The 20969-nt window shown below is 43.4% G+C and overlaps 1 long non-coding RNA gene across 1 annotated transcript; it reads left to right on the forward strand.

Annotated features, from left to right (window-relative positions):
- The first annotated feature begins 16934 nt into the window (after positions 1–16934).
- LOC124678261 lies at positions 16935–19287 on the forward strand. Its single transcript, XR_006994397.1, has 2 exons — positions 16935–18512; positions 18604–19287. It is a non-coding gene; the product is annotated as an uncharacterized LOC124678261 (long non-coding RNA).
- Positions 19288–20969: the final 1682 nt, after the last annotated feature.

Below are 20969 nucleotides of genomic sequence, written 5' to 3' on the forward strand. Positions count from 1 at the left end.
GAGCCTCTACTAGTAACGGAGAGCATGCAAGATCATAAACAACACATATGTAATAACTTGATAATTAACATGACATGGTATTCTCTATCCATCGGATCCCGACAAACACAACATATAGAATTACGGATAGATGATCTTGATCATGTTAGGCAGCTCACAAGATCCAACAATGAAGCACAATGAGGAGAAGACAACCATCTAGCTACTGCTATGGACCCATAGTCCAGGGGTGAACTACTCACTCATCACTCCGGAGGCGACCATGGCGGTGTAGAGTCCTCCGGGAGATGAATCCCCTCTCCGGCAGGGTGCCGGAGGAGATCTCCAGAATCCCCCGAGATGGGATCGGCGGCCGCGGCGTCTCAGTAAGTTTTTCCGTATCGTGGTTTTTCGCATCAGGGGTTTCGCGACGGAGGCTTTAAGTAGGCGGAAGGGCAGAGTCGAGGGGCTGACGAGGGGCCCACACCATAGGGCGGCGCGGGCCCCCTTGGCCGCGCCGCCCTGTGGTGTCGCCACCTCGTGGCCCCACTTCGTATGCTCTTCGGTCTTCTGGAAGGTTCGTGGCAAAATAGGCCCCTGGGTCTTCGTTTCGTCCAATTCCGAGAATATTTCGTTACTAGGATTTCTGAAACCAAAAACAGCAGAAAACAGGAACTGGCACTTTGGCATCTTGTTAATAGGTTAGTTCTAGAAAATGCACGAATATGACATAAAGTGTGCATAAAAAATGTAGGTATCATCAATAATATGGCATAGAACATAAAAAATTATCGATACGTCGGAGACGTATCAGCATCCCCAAGCTTAGTTCTGCTCGTCCCGAGCAGGTAAAATGATAACAAAGATAATTTCTGAAGTGATATGCCATCATAACCTTGATCATACTATTTGTAAACATATGTAGTGGATGCAGCGATCAAAACAATGGTAATGACATGAGTAAACAAGTGAATCATAAAGCAAAGACTTTTCATGAATAGTACTTCAAGACAAGTATTAATAAGTCTTGCATAAGAGTTAACTCATAAAGCAATAAATCAAAGTAAAGGTATTGAAGCAACACAAAGGAAGATTAAGTTTCAGCGGTTGCTTTCAACTTGTAACATGTATATCTCATGGATAATTGTCAACATAGAGTAATATAACAAGTACAATATGCAAGTATGTAGGAATCAATGCACAGTTCACACAAGTGTTTGCTTCTTGAGGTGGAGAGAGATAGGTGAACTGACTCGACATAAAAGTAAAGAGAAAGGTCCTTCAAAGAGGAAAGCATCGATTGCTATATTTGTGCTAGAACTTTTATTTTGAAAACATGAAACAATTTTGTCAATGGTAGTAATAAAGCATATGAGTTATGTACATTATATCTTACAAGTTGCAAGCCTCATGCATAGTATGCTAATAGTGCCCGCACCTTGTCCTAATTAGCTTGGACTACCGGATCTTTGCAATGCACATGTTTTAACCAAGTGTCACAATGGGGTACCTCCATGCCGCTCGTACAAAGGTCTAAGGAGAAAGCTCGCATTTTGGATTTCTCGCTTTTGATTATTCTCAACTTAGACATCCATACCGGGACAACATGGACAACGAGATAATGGACTCCTCTTTAATGCATAAGCATGTGGCAACAATTATTATTCTCATATGAGATTGAGGATATATGTCCAAAACTGAAACTTCCACCATGAATCATGGCTTTAGTTAGCGGCCCAAAGTTCTTCTCTAACAATATGCATGCTCCAACCATAAAGGTGGTAGATCTCTCTTACTTCGGACAAGACGGACATGCATAGCAACTCACATGATATTCAACAAAGAATAGTTGATGGCGTCCCCGAAACATGGTTATCGCACAACAAGCAACTTAATAAGAGATAAAGTGCATAAGTACATATTCAATACCACAATAGTTTTTAAGCTATTTGTCCCATGAGCTATATATTGCAAAGGTGAATGATGGAATTTTAAAGGTAGCACTCAAGCAATTTACTTTGGAATGGCGGAGAAATACCATGTAGTAGGTAGGTATGGTGGACACAAATGGCATAGTGATTGGCTCAAGTATTTGGGATGCATGAGAAGTATTCCCTCTCGATACAAGGTTTAGGCTAGCAAGGTTATTTGAAACAAACACAAGGATGAACGGTACAACAAAACTCACATAAAAGACATATGGTAAACATTATAGGACTCCATACCGTCTTCCTTGTTGTTCAAAACTCAATACTAGATGTTATCTAGACTCTAGAGAAACCAAATATGCAAACCAAATTAGCAAGCTCTAAGTATTTCTTCATTAATGGGTGCAAAGTATATGATGCAAGAGCTTAAACATGAGCACAACAATTGCCAAGTATCAAATTATCCAAGACATTTTAGAGTTACTACATGCAGCATTTTCCAATTCCAACCATATAACAATTTAACGAAGAAGAAACTTCGCCATGAATACTATGAGTAGAGCCTAAGGACATACTTGTCCATATGCTACAGCGGAGCGTGTCTCTCTCCCACAAAGTGAATGCTAGGATCCATTTTATTCAAACAAAACAAAAACAAAAACAAACCGACGCTCCAAGCAAAGTACATAAGATGTGACGGAATAAAAATATAGTTTCGGGGAGGAACCCGATAATTTGTCGATGAAGAAGGGGATGCCTTGGGCATCCCCAAGCTTAGACGCTTGAGTCTTCTTATAATATGCAGGGGTGAACCACCGGGCATCCCCAAGCTTAGAGCTTTCACTCTCCTTGATCATATTGCATCATACTCCTCTCTTGATCCTTGAAAACTTCCTCCACACCAAACTCGAAACAACTCATTAGAGGGTTAGTGCATAATAAAAATTCACATGTTCAAAGGTGACACAATCATTCTTAACACTTCTGGACATTGCATAAAGCTACTGGACATTAATGGATCAAAGAAATTCATCCAACATAGCAAAAGAGGCAATGCGAAATAAAAGACAGAATCTGTCAAAACAGAACAGATCCGTAAAGATGGATTTTATTAGGCCACCAGACTTTCTCAAACGAAAATGCTCAAATTGAATGAAAGTTGCATACATATCTGAGGATCATGCTCAGTAAATTGGCTTAATTTTCTGAGCTACCTACGGAGAGATAGACCCAGATTCGTGACAGCAAAGAAATCTGGAACTGCGCGAGTAATCCAAATCTAGTACTTACTTTTCTATCAAAGACTTTACTTGGCACAACAAAACATAAAACTAAGATAAGGAGAGGTTGCTACAGTAGTAAACAACTTCCAAGACTCAAATATAAAACAAAAATACTGTAGTAAAAACATGGGTTGTCTCCCATAAGCGCTTTTCTTTAACGCCTTTCAGCCTAGGCGCGAAAAGTGTATATCAAGTATTATCAAGAGACGAAGCATCAACATCATAATTTGTTCTAATAATAGAATCATAAGGTAACTTCATTCTCTTTCTAGGGAAGTGTTCCATACCTTTCTTGAGAGGAAATTGATATTTAATATTACCTTCCTTCATATCAATAGTGGCACCAACGGTTCGAAGAAATGGTCTTCCCAATATAATGGGGCAAGATGCATTGCATTCAATATCCAAGACAACAAAATCAACGGGGACAAGGTTATTGTTAACCATAATATGAACATTATCAACTCTCCCCAAAGGTTTCTTTTTAGCATTATCAGCGAGATTAACATCCAAATAACAATTTTTCAATGGTGGCAAGTCAAGCATATCATAGACTTTCTTAGGCATAACGAAATACTTGCACCAAGATCACATAAAGCATTACAATCAAAATCTTTGACTCTCATTTTAATGATGGGCTCCCAACCATCCTCTAGCTTTCTAGGAATAGAAGTTTCAAGTTTTAGTTTCTCTTCTCTAGCTTTTATGAGAGCATTTGTAATATGTTTTGTGAAAGCCAAGTTTACGAGCGCTAGCATTGGGACTTTTAGCAAGTTTTTGTAAGAACTTTATAACTTCAGAGATGTGGCAATCATCAAAATCTAAATCATTACAATCTAAAGCAATGGGATTATCATCCCCAAGGTTGGAAAAAATTTCAGCAGTTTTATCACAGGCAGTTTCAGCAGTTTTAGCAGTTTCAGGTAATTTTGCGCGCTTTGTACTAGGAGTAGAAGCATTGCCAACACCAATTATTTTACCATTGATAGTAGGAGGTGCAGCAACATGTGAAGAATTAGCATTGTAGTGGTGGTAATAGTCCAAACTTTAGCTATATTTTCCTTTTTAGCTAGTTTTTCATTTTCTTCTCTATCCCACCTAGCACGCAGTTCAGCCATTAACCTTATATTCTCATTAATTCTAACTTGGATGGAATTTGCTGTAGTAACAATTTTATTTTCAATATCCCTATTAGGCATAACTTTCGATTTCAAAAGATCAACATCGAGGCAAGACTATCAACTCTAGAAACAAGAATATCAATTTTATTGAGCTTTTCCTCAACAGATTTGTTAAAGGCAGTTTGTGTACTAATAATTCTTTAAGCATGGCTTCAAGTCCAGGGGGTGTATTCCTATTATTGTTGTAAGAATTCCCATAAGAATTAGCATAACCATTACCATTATTATAAGGATATGGCCTATAGTTATTACTAGAATTGTTCCGATAAGCATTGTTGTTGAAATTATTATTTTTAATGAAGTTTACATCAACATGTTCTTCTTGAGCAACCAATGAAGCTAATGGAACATTATTAGGATCAACATTAGTCCTATCATTCGCAAGCATAGACATAATAGCATCAACCTTATCATTCAAGGAAGAGGATTCTTCAACAGAATTTACCTTCTTACCTTGTGGAGCTCTTTCCGTGTGCCATTCAGAGTAATTAACCATCATATTATCAAGGAGCTTTGTTGCTTCACCAAGAGTGATGGACATAAAGGAACCTCCAGCAGCTGAATCCAATAAATTCCGCGAAGAAAAATTTAGTCCTGCATAGAAGGTTTGGATGATCATCCAAGTAGTCAGTCCATGGGTTGGGCAATTTTTAACCGAGAGATTTCATTCTTTCCCAAGCTTGAGCAACATGTTCATTATCCAATTGTTTAAAATTCATTATGCTACTCCTCAAAGATATAATTTTAGCAGGGGGATAATATCTACCAATAAAAGCATCCTTGCATTTAGTCCAGGAATCAATACTATTCTTAGGCAGAGATAGCAACCAATCTTTAGCTCTTCCTCTTAATGAGAAAGGAAACAATTTTAATTTGATAATATAACCATCTACATTCTTATACTTTTGCATTTCACATAGTTCAACAAAATTATTGAGATGGGCAGCAGCATCATCAGAACTAACACCAGAAAATTGCTCTCGCATAACAAGATTAAGTAAAGCAGGTTTAATTTCAAAGAATTCTGCTGTAGTAGCGGAGTGGAGCAATAGGTGTGCATAAGAAATCATTATTATTTGTGCTAGTGAAGTCACACAACTTAGTATTTTCAGGGTTGGCCATTTTAGCAATAGTAAATAAAGCAAACTAGATAAAGTAAATGCAAGTAAACTAATTTTTTTTGTGTTTTTGATATAGCAAACAAGACAGTAAATAAAGTAAAGCTAGCAACTAATTTTTTTGTGTTTTGATATAAGTGCAGCGAACAAAGTAGTAAATAAAATAAAGCAAGACAAAAACAAAGTAAAGAGATTGAGAAGTGGAGACTCCCCTTGCAGCGTGTCTTGATCTCCCCGGCAACGGCGCCGTAAAAGAGCTTGATGGCGTGTATTTCACACGTTCGTTGGGCAACCCCAAGAGGAAGGTATGATGCGCACGGCAGCAAGTTTTCCCTCGGAAAGAAACCAAGGTTTATCGAACCAGGAGGAGCCAAGAAGCACGTTGAAGGTTGATGGCGGCGGGATGTAGTGCGGCGCAACACCAGGGATTCCGGCGCCAACGTGGAACCTGCACAACACAACCAAAGTACTTTGCCCCAACGAAACAGTGAGGTTGTCAATCTCACCGGCTTGCTGTAACAAAGGATTAACCGTATTGTGTGGAAGATGATTGTTTGCGAGAGAAAACAGATAAAACAAGTATTGCAGCAGATTTGTATTTCGAGTATTAAAGAATGGACCGGGGTCCACAGTTCACTAGAGGTGTCTCTCCCATAAGATAAAATCATGTTGGGTGAACAAATTACAGTCGGGCAATTGACAAATAGAGAGGGCATAACAATGCACATACATGACATGATAAGTATAGTGATATTTAATTGGGCATTACGACAAAGTACATAGACCGCCATCCAACTGCATCTATGCCTAAAAAGTCCACCTTCGGGTTATCGTCCGAACCCCTTCCAGTATTAAGTTGCAAAGCAACAGACAATTGCATTAAGTATGGTGCGTAATGTAATCAACAACTACATCCTCGGAGATAGCGCCAATGTTTTATCCCTAGTGGCAACAGCACAACACAACCTTAGAACTTTCTGTCACTGTCCCGGTGTCAATGCGGGCATGAACCCACTATCGAGCATAAATACTCCCTCTTGGAGTTAAAAGCAAAAACTTGGCCGAGCCTCTACTAGTAACGGAGAGCATGCAAGATCATAAACAACACATATGTAATAACTTGATAATTAACATGACATGGTATTCTCTATCCATCGGATCCCGACAAACACAACATATAGAATTACAGATAGATGATCTTGATCATGTTAGGCAGCTCACAAGATCCAACAATGAAGCACAATGAGGAGAAGACAACCATCTAGCTACTCGCTATGGACCCATAGTCCAGGGGTGAACTACTCACTCATCACTCCGGAGGCGACCATGGCGGTGTAGAGTCCTCCGGGAGATGAATCCCCTCTCCGGCAGGGTGCCGGAGGAGATCTCCGGAATCCCCCGAGATGGGATCGGCGGCGGCGGCGTCTCGGTAAGGTTTTCCGTATCGTGGTTTTTCGCATCAGGGGTTTCGCGACGGAGGCTTTAAGTAGGCGGAAGGGCGAGTCGGGGGCTGACGAGGGGCCCACACCCCAGGGCGGCGCGGGCCCCCCTTGGCCGCGCCGCCATGTGGTGTCGCCACCTCGTGGCCCCACTTCGTATGCTCTTCGGTCTTCCGGAAGGTTCGTGGCAAAATAGGCCCATGGGTCTTCGTTTCGTCCAATTCCGAGAATATTTCGTTACTAGGATTTCTGAAACCAAAAACAGCAGAAAACAGGAACCGGCACTTCGGCATCTTGTTAATAGGTTAGTTCCAGAAAATGCACGAATATGACATAAAGTGTGCATAAAACATGTAGGTATCATCAATAATATGGCATAGAACATAAGAAATTATCGATACGTCGGAGACGTATCAGTAACTCATGATCATCAAAAAGTGAGAAGGCTATGGGGGCCATCTCGTGGACAATGAAATAAGCATTCTTGCATACCAAGCATAAGAAAGAGCAATTGTTCGCAATCGTGGATGCAAGGATCATGGAATAGTGTAAACATGTGGGGCAAAGCATGCGGAAGCTAATGTCATCCTTGTCATTATCATTGCAAGCAATACATGGTAAAGAGCAAGTGGTCGACATATTGCACGCAATGGTGGAAAAATTGAAGCTCTCATAGCATGGCATGGTCATGGTATCACAAACATTCACGTCCACATGATCAACGATGTTATCAAGCAAAGCATCACATGGGAATATGAAGGAAACATGTGAAGTAGCAAATGGATCATCGAGATCATGCATGCACTCATAAGTCATCATGTCCACTAGTGGGATCATGGCATCATCAACACCTATGTTGTTACCTTTGTAGGCCGACTCATTTGAGGTAGGTGTTGTGGAAGTAGGAGGATCCATGTGGTCGACATGTCCATCTTGGAGCAAGCATGGTGAGATATCATCATCTTCATGCACCATGTACATCGTCTCCATGATCGGGAACTCATCCTCCGTGCAACCTAGTGCAACATAAGAAGACACAAACGAGGGAGAGGTTAATGTGTTAGCAAATGCGATGTCCTCCATGGATCTATCATCTATCTCTCTCAACTCACTTTGTGTATCACTCATGTCCTCCAAATGGAAGCACTCAAACTCACATGTGGTGTGGAAGTCACTCAACTCACTATCACTCTCGCTCAAGTGGGCTAAGTGGCTCTCATGCTCACATGGGGTTGGTACCAACTCATCAATCAAGCACGTAGGAGTAGGTTCGACTTGCTCATCTTCATGCGCCTCCTTGGTTGAAGGGAACTTCCCATGCTCAACCATCTCAACTCCATGCGCCTCCATAGGTGAAGGGAGAATCCCATGCTCACCATGCTCAACTCCATCGCCTCCCAAGTCGTCCTCAAGTGGTGGCGTCGTGGTGTAGTAGAGAGCTAGGCTCGGATCCACATCAACCTTGAGTTGACCTTGTTGATCTCCATCTTGAAGTGTGGGCGCGATAGGCATCTTGGAGACTTGTGCATTTAGCTCGTCGAAGTAGAGCTTCTTGGCGCTTGGCGTTGTGCATTGCCATGCCACGTGACCCTTGGCCTTGCACACCTCACATAGGAGATTGGGACATTCCCGTGGAGGGTGACCTTGTTGCTTGCACTTGTAGCATCGGAGTCCATAGGCATGTGACGAGGTAGGGGCCATTGTGGTGGTGGCACAAGAGGTGGAAGTCGCCTCATGAGGAAGGTATGCGCGATGTGCACTTGCCGTCCTTGTAGTGGTGGACACCCTATGATGGTGTTTGTCGTCTTCATGTCGAGGATCTCGTCTTCGTGCATCATCACCATGGCTTGAGTGGTGTCGTCGAAGATCCGTGGAAGATGTTGGTCGATGGCGCTCATGGGGTGGCTTGTGTCGATGGGAGCCATGTGACGGTGGTGGTCGACGACGATCATGAGAAGGTGTATGTCGATGACGATCCTTGACATGCCTAGAGGATAGCTCATGTGGCTTGGCATGTTGGTTGTGGTGCCTTGTGGAGCTTGGCGAGGAGTGTCGATGACGATCATGTTGGGGACGCTCTTGATGCTCCACATGATGTGCTTGAAGTCGACGATCTTGTGCATAAGCACTCTCATGGTGGCGCCTTGTGGAGCTCGGAGAAGTGTGTCGATGACGCTCATGATGGGAACGCTCTTGATGATCCATATGATGGTGCCATCGTGGAGGTCCTCTATCTTCATATGTAGCTCCATTGGCCAAGTAGGGGTATGTGGGAGCATCGTCGTTGCTCATGGTGGAGTCGAGGTGAGGCTCCGTCACGGTGTCGATGTCGTAGGCGTGGCGGTGCTCCACCATGTCATCCATGCTTGGTGAGCCATTGTCGATGTAGAGCTCGTCGAAGTCGTCCTCAAGGTGGCGCTCCACCATGTCGTCCATGTTGGCGATGCTCGCGGAGCCATAGTCGGTGTAGAGCTCCTCGATGTTGGAGATGTCGGTGATGCTTTCGGAGCCATAGTCGGAGTAGAGCTCCACATGTTCCTCCACATCCGCGGTGCTTGAAGAGGAATCCTCCTCGGAGTGCTCCGTGTACTCCTCCGTATCTTCATCTTCGCTATCCATGTTAGCACGATGGTATCTATATGGTGTATGTTAGTGGAAGAACACTACCTCGCAATCTTACCGTGGTATGACAAGATTGGGGTGATCCAACAAACCGAGAGTTAGAACAATTGTATCGGGCACTCACACAAAGACACACGCAAAAGCTAGCAAATATGGTGGTAGGTGAGTGTGGTGGAAAGCCAAAAGACGAAATCCGAAATCAAGTTTGTTGTTAAGGGTGGGTAAGATCCAAAAACTCAAATGTCAAAGCGATGATCACTATAAACACGGAAAAGATGTGGAACGCACACACGAGATAAACGGGGTTAGTGCGACCAAGCAATGAGCGGAAAAGTGTAAGAAGCCCTTAAGCAAGGGTGCTCGGTGTCACACTAACACAAGAAGAGATCAAAGCTTTGGTTGCAAACGAAGAGACAATAAGATTTACACGCGGCCTCTCTTCTCTTTTTCTCTCTTTTGCTTAAAAGCTTTTTTTTTTGTATTTGGTGGCACTTGACACTCTTTTGTATTTGTATGTATGGGGGCACTTGCACTCTTTTGCTATTTTTGTGTTTTGGCGGCTTTTTCTCGCACTATGTTAGCGTTAGCTCGCTTTTGCTATCTTGCCACACGAGTTTTGCTTAGAAGCTTGACTCCACACTACACACACACCTCACAATCGGGGCCACGTGCAATGTCTCGCAACACTTGATAAGCAATGCTCGATAGGATAGATCGCAAAAGAAGAGGGGTTACAAGGGAATGCAAGTTATACCTAGATGTTAGGCGGTGTCGGAACACACAACTTGCGATGATGGCGGTGATGTCAAGAGTACGGTTGCAAGTCCGGGGTGCCGAGGATGTCGTCGCTTGCTTCGGAGCTGCGGGTTAGTTTCACAAACAAGGCACTCAAACCGGAACAAGCAAACACAAGTTAGCGGAAGAAAAGGGTCAAAGTAGCTTGGCGGTGGTGGCGGTGGTAAGCCGGTGGTGGGTGGTGTCGATGCCCTTGCGGTTGCGGCGGTGTTTATGGGGCCGCGGTGGTGTTTACCGGTGGTCTGCGGGGGTGACGGAGCTTGCCGGCGGATGAGAGGAGTGGTGGTGGTCGGCGGTGGTGGTGGTAGTAGTGGCGCCCGGTCCAGGGGCCGGTCTGGCCGGGTCTGGGCCGGTTGGGCCGGTCACACGGCCGGTCGACCGGGTTCTGGGCTGGCCCGGCCGGTCTGGGGCCCGGTCAACCGGTGCTCAACCGGACAGCTCGTTTTCTCTCTCCTGTTCTTGAGGAAAACCAAGCCAAATCGACCAAATCGAAGGGAAACGATGGAATTGGAGGCTAAAAGTTGGGGAAATAGTAGATCAAGCACCACAACATCAAATCCATGGACCAAAACCACTCAAAACGGAACCAAATCGCAGATCCGTCCAAAGGCAAATTAGGGCTATTTTTGGGGATTTTTTGGGGAAAATTTTAGAGACGAAATTGGATGGGTGGGGGGTCAAATCCGCGGAAACCAAAGGCTGCTGATACCATATGATGAGGTCTAAGACCCCGTGTGTGGCCCGATCTTGCGGTTGACCCGAAATCCAAAGGGGATGAGGAGGGAGAGCGCGAAGAACACGATGAACACGAAGAACACGAGGAACTCACGCGCACACACCAACCCGATACAACCGATACTTACCCCCGTGGCTCGATGGACCACGCCAATAGAATCAACCCGGGAGAGACGCGAAGTAGAATCCCGGAGTGAGAGATCGGTGAGGGAGATGAATCAAGGAGTGGGAGAGAGAGTGGGTAGCACTAGAATCTCACACTCACAAATCCATACATCCATCAAGGGTTGCCTTGGATACAAAGGGGATGAAACCCTAGGGAGACAAAGCTCAAAGTCATCTCTAAACCTAAATCATGTCTAAAGAGGTAAGGGGGCGACCGGGGTGCTTATATAGGCATACAAGGCAACTCGGGTCGAACGGGTACAAGTTGGTGGGTCAAACCCGTGAAATCCGGTCACAGGGCCGGTTGGACCGGGCCTGGGACCGGCCCATCCGGTTCAAAACCGGATCCTGGACCGGACGGTGACCGGGCGAGGCTTCAGGAGCCCTGGGATTGCTTCCGGATGGCACCGGTCGACGTTCCGGTTGAAAATCGGCCGGGCCGGTCAGGAGGCCGGTCAGACCGGGCCTGGGACCGGGTGGGCCGGTCATAGGGCCGGTTGACCGGGCCTGGGACCGGCCGGCCTTCCTCCTCCCGCCTCTTCTTCCTCTTCCTTCCTTCTTCCTTCATTCTTCTTCTTCTCCCTTCCTTGCACCATGGGAGTTCCTTCTCTCCGGTTCCTCGATGACTCCTGTACCTAATGACATGTAACGCACCGACATGAGGTAGCATTCCATCCAAGGTATTGACGAGGTCGAGTATCGAGAGGAAGGAGTTCACCTTGACATATATGGCGGAGGTTTGTGTTGTTGGTCCACTTGGGGGACTCCTTGGCCATGGTGTAGCGTCGATGATAGTCGGGGCTGCACTTGATGGTCTTGAGGCGTAGGTGTCCAAAGGCCACCCCGCATCATTCTCTTTCCTGCACCTTATCATTTATCCTACGCGGCGTTGTTGAAATATCATTATTGTACATTTTTTTTTTCGATAAAGGGAATATATTAATATCAAAAAGATACCAATTACACCCAGCCTCTGCAACAACGCACCACCCTAATGGCACTACGGATGCACACAGCCAAAAAAAGGAAAAGAAAACTAAGAAACAAAAGTCCCGCTATAGTATCTCGGGCCTAACAACAGCAATACATCCACCGCCAAGACAACACCCGAAATACGAGACTCTCCAAAAACGACGCCTCCAAGAAGGGAACGAGTGCTCTAACACCGTCGTCGCCCGATCAACGATCTTAGGTTTTCACCCCGAAGATAGTCCCCGCTCTCAAAACAATGCCTCCAACAAGGTCATTGCCGGGCACAACCGAGTTAAGGTCGGACCTTGGGTTTTCACCCCGAAAGGTAGGACTCGAACTTCACCTGTGTTGTCGCCCCCACTTTCATACCGCTGCTGTGAAGCCCGGAACACCAAGCAAGTCCCTCAACAGCGCGGAGACTTGAACCTCCCTTAGCTAGTCCTCCCCTCCGGCCTTCATGAACTTCTCTTCTTCCGACTTTCATCATGGATCCATAGTCACTTGATGTCAACACAGAAAAAGAGCTTCGCGCCGCTCCCTCCAGAACCAATCATTATTGTACATAACCTAACTTTTATGCACGCTCTGGCTGTGTCTAAGCTCCAACTGACACAACTAGCACGGTCGCTCGTTAAGATTAGCCAACAACATCTTCTTGCAATTTTTTTGAAACAAATGCACACATTTGCCAAAATAATCATCAAGATATCTCTCTTTTACACTACAAGCCCCTGAAAAACAAACTTTGTTTACTTAAACCTAACTTCATTCGTCAAAGTAATGACATGGAATTTTAGCCTCGGGCAAGGAATAGGGTTCTGGTTACCAGATGATTTATTGCAGTTGCTGCTCGCTAACCCGTTTTATCCACCCATTCCGGTAAATGGTCTTACACGGTAAACAGATTCTGATCTCTTCAAATTAGTTTAGAACATATGTTCCGCAATAATATAAAGACGAAGGTTCGTGTCTTAGCTGTAAACCCAACCATTTAACTATTATTGGTTATGTGTTCGAATCTTGTACTTGTGCATTATCTTTTGTTTTTTTTTTCATTTTTCCTAATGGTCAGGTGTTTGAAGATAATAAATCCAAACAACCAGATTCTATGTTGCGACCACGCAAAAAGGTCACAAGAGTTAGAACCATCAGATCCACTATGCTAGTCGTGTACTAGAATTGGTTCCTACGATTATTTATTGTAACAAAATTATTCAAATTTAAAACTTGTTTGAACATTTTGTTCGAAAATAGCCGGTATTTTCCGGTAACAACGGTTACCCAAAATTTCAGCCCCTCAGGTATATAATTTTTAATTCGGTAGCCAAAACCTTGGCAAGGAGTCAACGAAGAGCTCCACTATAAACACGGGCGAGCGGGCGGTGATCAAGGCTTGGTGCTCATGGAACTTCTCATCACAAAGGAGGAAGGAAACATCCCATATGTAAGGGTCGTCGTAAGGGTCGTCGAGTAGGCGTTCGAGATGGTCGCTTATCTCAGGGGCCAACACCTCCACAGGGCTGCCACAGAGCACTATGACCCTGCAGACAAGCCTAGCCGTGCCTTTATTGATCGCGTGGTACAACTCCAGATTAGGTCACTTTACGAAATGATCTCACCCCGCATTACGGTTGTCGGAAACTCGGGATCTAATTGAGTCTATTTAATTTGTCCCTCAATGGTGCCTTCGGTGGCTTTTTATATGCAGCCAGGAAGGGTTTACAATTGTTTCCTTGCGTTCTACTGCAAGTCAATGCGACGTGTGGGCCTAGTCCATTGATTCAATGTGCTGGGCTTCCTCCCTGTCGGGCCATATTCCCCCTTCATGAGGATACCCCGGTTGACATATCCTTATCAACAATTCAATTTGTACTTGTGATCAAATAATATAACTTTTACATTGTGAATGTTGATACTTTTTTCTTAATATTTAGTCAATTTTCAAAGATTAACTTGATTAAACCCAGAACGCAGACTAATTATGAAAGGAGGGAGCACCGCACATAACACAACCCAAAACAAGATAAGACTATAACATAATAAATTACATAATGCATGAAACCATATAGTACAAATTATTACCTAGTATAAATGTAGTAATTTAGATTAGTAACATGACATATGTTACTACTGAAAAAGTAACCAAACTAACTCACTTGCGAGGAACCAAACTAACTATTTGTGGCTCCACGGATGCGAGCATGTGAAGTAATCTTGCCTCTAATCAAAATCATTTTAATACTTCTCCTATCTATGAAACAGTGTTTCGATTCGAGATAAGCTCTACACGAAAAAGATGCGTCTTGCTGTCGTGAATCCATTCTCGTGACCGGTTCTTAGTTTCACTGAGACTTTGAAGGTCTATTTCGTGTTTTATTTGAGAGTTGTTTTGTGGTACCCTCAAATAAATTATAGCCCTCTATTTCCATCCATCTAATGGCCTACAATAGTTCATACCGGTGTCAAATCGATGACAAGTATGATTCGGGTACTACTACCTAGAGACCAACCTTTTTTTTTTGACACAAGTAGTAACCTTTATTGATCAAAAATAGTTAAATCACTTACAAGCTTAGGCATAAGAAAGCTAGGAGGATCAACTAGCCATGGACCTGAAATAGATTTACCGGCCTGCCTAGCTAATTCATCGGCTACCTCATTAGACTCTCTAGGACAGTGATGGAAGGTTACTACTACAAACTCTTTAGCTAACTTAACACAATCATTTAAGATTGCAGCTGCTGACCCAAGAAACTAGGTATCACTATTCATTGCCTCCATTATCGTCATACTATCAGAGTTGACTATGATTCGATTGCATCCCATGTGTAATGCTAATTGAAGTCCATGTTGCAGTGCTAGCGCTTCTGCTGTATTAACGCTATCAGTATAAGTGATCAAGTGATTGCTTGCTGCAATAAAGAGGCCTTTTGAATCCCTTAGAATAGCACCTGTGGCTCCCGTCTTCGTGCTATCATCGAATGCTGCATCGGTGTTCAGTTTAACCAGTCCCTTCCTCGGCTTCTCCCAGCCATGTCTCTTTACTCCTTCCTTTCTCGTTATTGCAGCTGCTGAATAATTAGCCGCTAGTACTGTGATCGATATTGCTGTCCTCTGAGACCAACCTTGGCGAAGGGAAAAACTTACTCCACAGACGTAGCAGTGATTGACACGTCGCAACCCCGCAGTCCCGCGTGAGAATCCCGCAAGTCAACCCGCCTGCGCAAGTACGAGCTCCAAACCGCCCGCCCACGCGCGTAGCGATGCCAGTACGTGCCTCCCCACGCGTAGCGACGCGAGTACGTAGCCTCCGGCCGCGAGGTACGCCCGCGCGCGTAGCGACTGAAGTACGTACTCTCCCGCGCGTCCCGCAAGTACGTGGCCTCCTGTAGCGAGGTACGCATCCAACAAATGGATCCATCCATCAGAACTATCGCTAGCTAACAAGTGAATCAATTGATCAGACTACCTCGCGAGCGAGTACAGTCCCACAGACGGACGAGCGAGTACAGTGACGCATACGATCGAGTACAGTCCCAGACGAACGAGTACAGTCGCGCAGATGAGCGAGTACAGCTGAGCAGAGAAGCGAGTACTGTGACGCACACGAGGGAGTACAGTCGCGCAGGCGAGCGAGTACAGTCGAGCACATGAGCGAGTACAGTCGAGCACACGAGCGAGTACAGTGGCGCACACGAGCGAGTACATGTACAGAAGTACAGTGACGCACACGAGCAACTACAGGTACATAAGTACAGTCGCGCACACAAGGAAGTACTAGTACAGAAACATAGGTACAGTAGCGCACACGAGTAAGTACAGTTACCGAGTAAAGGGAAAAAACTATATCAAATACACCAAAAACAGAAGTACTTATCAGTTGAAATACGAGTACAGTTAGGTACACACCACGATTACAACCATACTAGTATTGGAAGTACGGAAAAAAGTATGCCAAAACCTACCAACATGAGGTCTAGTTTTGAAGATCTCGACGCAAGGGTCTCAAAAGTGAAAACGGTTCGTAATTTGGACTTACGGTTCTCAAGATATTTCATTTTGAAAAAACGAATCTACGAAAAAAAAGGAAAAACTGACACAACCCAGTTGTCTTCTCTCTCCTCCCCACCTTGCTTCCCCTTGCGACACGTGATGAGTAGGGAGACCACTTCCTAGGGATTTTGTGGCTCCACAGCGCGCCACTCGTCGTTTGCGGATCGAGGTCGGCCTTTTTTTTTTTTTTAGAATTCGGTATGATTCATACCTCTGTCAAATTCCCTCACCGCACCGTAATGGGCCGTGGACGGGCCCTGCCCAAGAGCCCAAGAGAGACCAGCTCAAGTGCAATTTGCTATCGTTCGGAAAAAAAGAATATTGTAATTCTCGTCCCCCTCAGCGACTCAACCTGTGTGCGTGGTGCCGCCGGTGATCTCCTGGGCAACTCCGGCGCCTTGCCGCCTCCGCCCCTCTCCTGCGTACGTACGCAAGATCCCCACCTAACCGCTATCCCCGTCCTCCTACCCCAACCCTAGGACCCACGCCACCCACGGCGCTGCGCTCCTCGCCTGCGGCGTCCTTTGCCTCGCCCCTGGTTTAAGACCCACCGCCCCGCTCATGTTCATCGGCTTCGGCGAGGAAGGCCATCCTAACCTACCAGATCTCGCTCCGCTCCACCGCGACCCGGTACAGCAGGAAGAAGGCGCATTGGGCGATGCACGCCACGGTGCTCTTCGCAGACAGGGAAGAGATTTAATTTATGGGGCACTAATTGGGACTTTTCTGATTGTTTCAGATCATGGATTGGATTATCAGGAAGTATTCTTTACTGGTACGTAATATGCTTGTACTATTTAGTGATATATCTAATCAGCTGTGGTTTAGAATTCATTGTTCAGAAAATATGAACTATACAGATTGAAAATTTGGACAGTTCACTGAAATATGGCAATAATAGGACAAGTGTTAGGTTCAAACACCATGCAGTCCTGAACTATTAAACCTACACTTATATGTTGGTAAATGAGTTTAAGATCAGTATGTAACTAAGTGCAGTTCAAAGTTTAGATGGAGAGGAACAAGCTGGCTAAATTCTCTCGAGTTATATCTACATTTATATTTATAGTGGCTTCTTACACTTATAAGGTCTGAGAGAATAAAGAGGTGAAGTTGGAACACCTTGTTAGCAAGCTCCTTTTTTGATGCAGTATGCATGAAGAGGACCTACATAATATCAGTCTAAAAATCCTGACCCAGAAAGATTGCAAAACAGAGAAGAAAACAAAAATTTAAGAAAAGAAGGCAATAAACTGCATCTTGTATCCAAAGTGAGCTGTGTCAAACTTGATTAAGTCAATGTTTGATATATTATTTTTATGTACGTATGGATAAACCTGTGATTGAAGTGATACTGACTCAAAATATAATTAGATCGCCGCATGAAAGTTTAAGCAAAGCAATAGATTAACTCACCTGTTGCTGATGGAATTGGAACCAGTCTAGATACTAGCCCCAACAGTCATGGAGGCAGCTTTCTGGGTACTGCATACTCACCACACACCTCTTTAATTCCATAACTTCTTTTGCTAGTACTTGCTATGATAATTTGTGAAGGTACTGCATACTCACACCTCTTTTCTATGTATTGTTATGCGTATTTTGTTGTTCTTGTCTGCATCGATCGCTGGTCTTGGCTTGCAGGTGAACTTGTCATAATACAAGTTGTATCCTAAAGCTCTTTAAAAAAATACTTGTCATATCTTAATGCTTTTCTGAAGTAACATTTGTTTTTCATTGCAAACATGGTGGATTTCACTTTGAAAATTGTGTAGCATGAGGCTGGATATTATAATATTCATGCACGAATCTAAGACTTGCTTAGGCAGAGCTGACAAGGCTGGATATCACTATATTAAATCCAAGGCTGTATAGCGTACATGTACCACTGTCACCCAGCATCTCTCCATTTGAGCAGCTGTGTACGTAACACATTTGCATTCTAGTTTTGCTACATGGCCAAGTCTTGGAGTTGTGCTCCCATTAGGGGAGTTGTGCCAAAACAAGCTAGGAAAAGGGTTATAAAACAGAGCTTAGTAATTCTTTTGTTCTCTTTTATCAGCCACTCGATTTTTTTAGCCAACAATTTACATAAATCTCTCTTGATTTTTCTCGCCAAAATCATAAAAGCATTCCAAGAAATTATATAATACTTCACCCAGGAAATTATTTCTACAGTGGTGGTGAGAGTGGGGACTCCATCATATCTTGGCCCCATGACGAGTCTTCGAGCATGGACATGGTTAGTGTACTGAACGTACAATTTATAAATTATCAAATCCTCGAGTATTTTTTTCGAGCTGACATGTCATGTTTTCTCTGGTTTTGAGCAGTATATTTTCTTCAGTGATACAGATTGTTCGTGATTTCAATGAGCTAGACCGTCTTAGGTTCCACGACAAGGCTACTCAGGTGGATGCTGAGAAAATTGGCATGAAGGAGGAAAAGCTCAGGTTAATGTTTGAGGTAACAAGACAACGCCTTTTGTAGATGATTTGGCAGAGCAGGATCAAGATGAAAAGAAGATCATGCAACAATTACGTAACGAAAAGATTCAAGGTGATAGAAGAGTTGGAAGCGAATGTTGCTCGAGGTTCTTATAGAGAAATTGATAAAATTTCAAGTAGCAACCGTTAGTGTAGTCATCACATGAGCTCCTGACTGCCATGTAAATAATGTTGAAGTCATACTCTCTGTCATTTTCTCTTGTTTGAGGAGAGCTCAATCTTACTCATGCAATAGTACTAGGAACTTGGTGGTTCTCAGACTAAAGCAAAGTAGCTTTGTAATTTTTTTTTGGTTCAGGTACTTGGCCGTTGGTTTATCATCTAGTTTAGTGGATGTTTCAGTTCCCTGCTGCTAGCATTTTCTCTTGTTTGAGGACAATGTCACTCCTGTAATAACTACTCCTAGTAACTTGATTGAAGCTCCATCATGTAATAGCTATTGCTTTCTATCTACTATTTTTGAAGTTGTGTAATGGTGGTTGAATGGTCTGCAAATTTTGTTGCTTGCAACCTATGAGACTATTATTTACTGAAGCAAGCTTTTGAGCTGCTCATGTTCTAATTGATCTAAACTGTTGCAAAACTACTAAATGAAGATTATGAGAAAAATGCATACTACACGGCTACGGTGTATATACAACTTGAATAACCCAATCGATCACAGGTTCAATTCAACAGACACAATCTCAAATACAACTTTCATTTCTTACAATTACACCCAAGACTAATTGAATCAGTATTACGCAACATTGCAGCAGCGCTGCCGGAGGTGTTGATCGACATAGCCACTCCAGGAAGAGCCATGCACCCTCCCCTACACCAGACCACCTGCAGATAGCAACAGAAACTTCAATCGACTGAATTTACATTTAACCAAAGAACGGATATGTATGGTATTAATTTAGCAATGATGTGATTTTGCTGATCATAATTAAATATTGCGCGGTAATGCTGCAATATTTCCTCTATTTTCCATTATATGCACACACACAACTTGATAAAATTTCAACATATATTGCTTTACATTTCTTAGATGAACAGTGATAGTGGGAGTCATGTCAAACAAAATACTAACCAGATCATCCTTACATGGGCTAATTATCTTTTTCAGCATATATATACTGTAATTAAAAAAAGCATATATATACTGCGAAGATACAGTCTAAGGCAAAATATAAACAATTGTCTTAGTACAAAGCCTGAAGATTGTGTCCTGGTTTTGAGTTATTATCCCTGAATTTAAACACAACCTAGTATGATAAAAGTAGCCTCAAAGAGTTGTTTTGCGTTACCCCCAAATGAATATTGCTGGTAACAATTGAAAATCCAAATCAGCTTCAGCAGCCCTTTAGAAAGAGACCCACAATGGTTTGGGAAACCCTGGTTCCCAGATTTCAATGTACTTTGATAACTATCAAGAAGAGTCAGTGCATCACCAGACCTGTATGTATTGTTGTAGACATAGAACATGTGTAATCTTGCTAGCCGAGTAAATGAGGCCATTGTCAGACATAAACTGTCAATCCTTTATTAAAGATATATGCATTTTTTCTTGCTTGTGATATAATTTTTTTTCCATAGTAATATAGTTGAAGTGTAATATTCACTGACTAGTACCAACAAGAACTGCTTGAGTTAATAATCTAGGTTCAAAGCTGAGCTCAAGCCTACACGACATTCAGTAAACCCAATGAGACGAGCTCGGGTTACCGCCACACAAACCATTGCACCTACAGTACACTATGGCAGCACGGCGCATAGAACAAGGCTCCCAATGTAGCAGAAACACCAAATACAAATGCCCACCAATCTGATGCACACAGTAGATTACCTAGCTCATTTAACACTTACAAAATTTGTCAAATCTATGCACACAGTACATTAACTAGTAAATCAAGCGAGGTAGTAGATTGCTTCCTAGAAAATTAATTATATAAAGGAGACAGTAGATTAACTAGTAAAACACATGAAGTACAAAATCATCCTCGTTGCCAGGATAAGTGACACAAAAAAACTGTTTTGCTGTTTTATTGTATCACTTACCGGATCAACTTTTAGGCCCAAACTGTAGCTGAATACCTTCCATGAAATGTAGTTAAGTTGCCAAACTAATCAGATAGGATATCTTTTTCTGTTGAAGTCCATCGCTCCTCATATAAAAAATGTGAATCACCTTATTTAGAAAGAACCTC

Source organism: Lolium rigidum, chromosome 7 (genome assembly GCF_022539505.1).
Source record: "Lolium rigidum isolate FL_2022 chromosome 7, APGP_CSIRO_Lrig_0.1, whole genome shotgun sequence".
In the NCBI taxonomy this organism is placed as follows: domain Eukaryota; kingdom Viridiplantae; phylum Streptophyta; class Magnoliopsida; order Poales; family Poaceae; genus Lolium; species Lolium rigidum.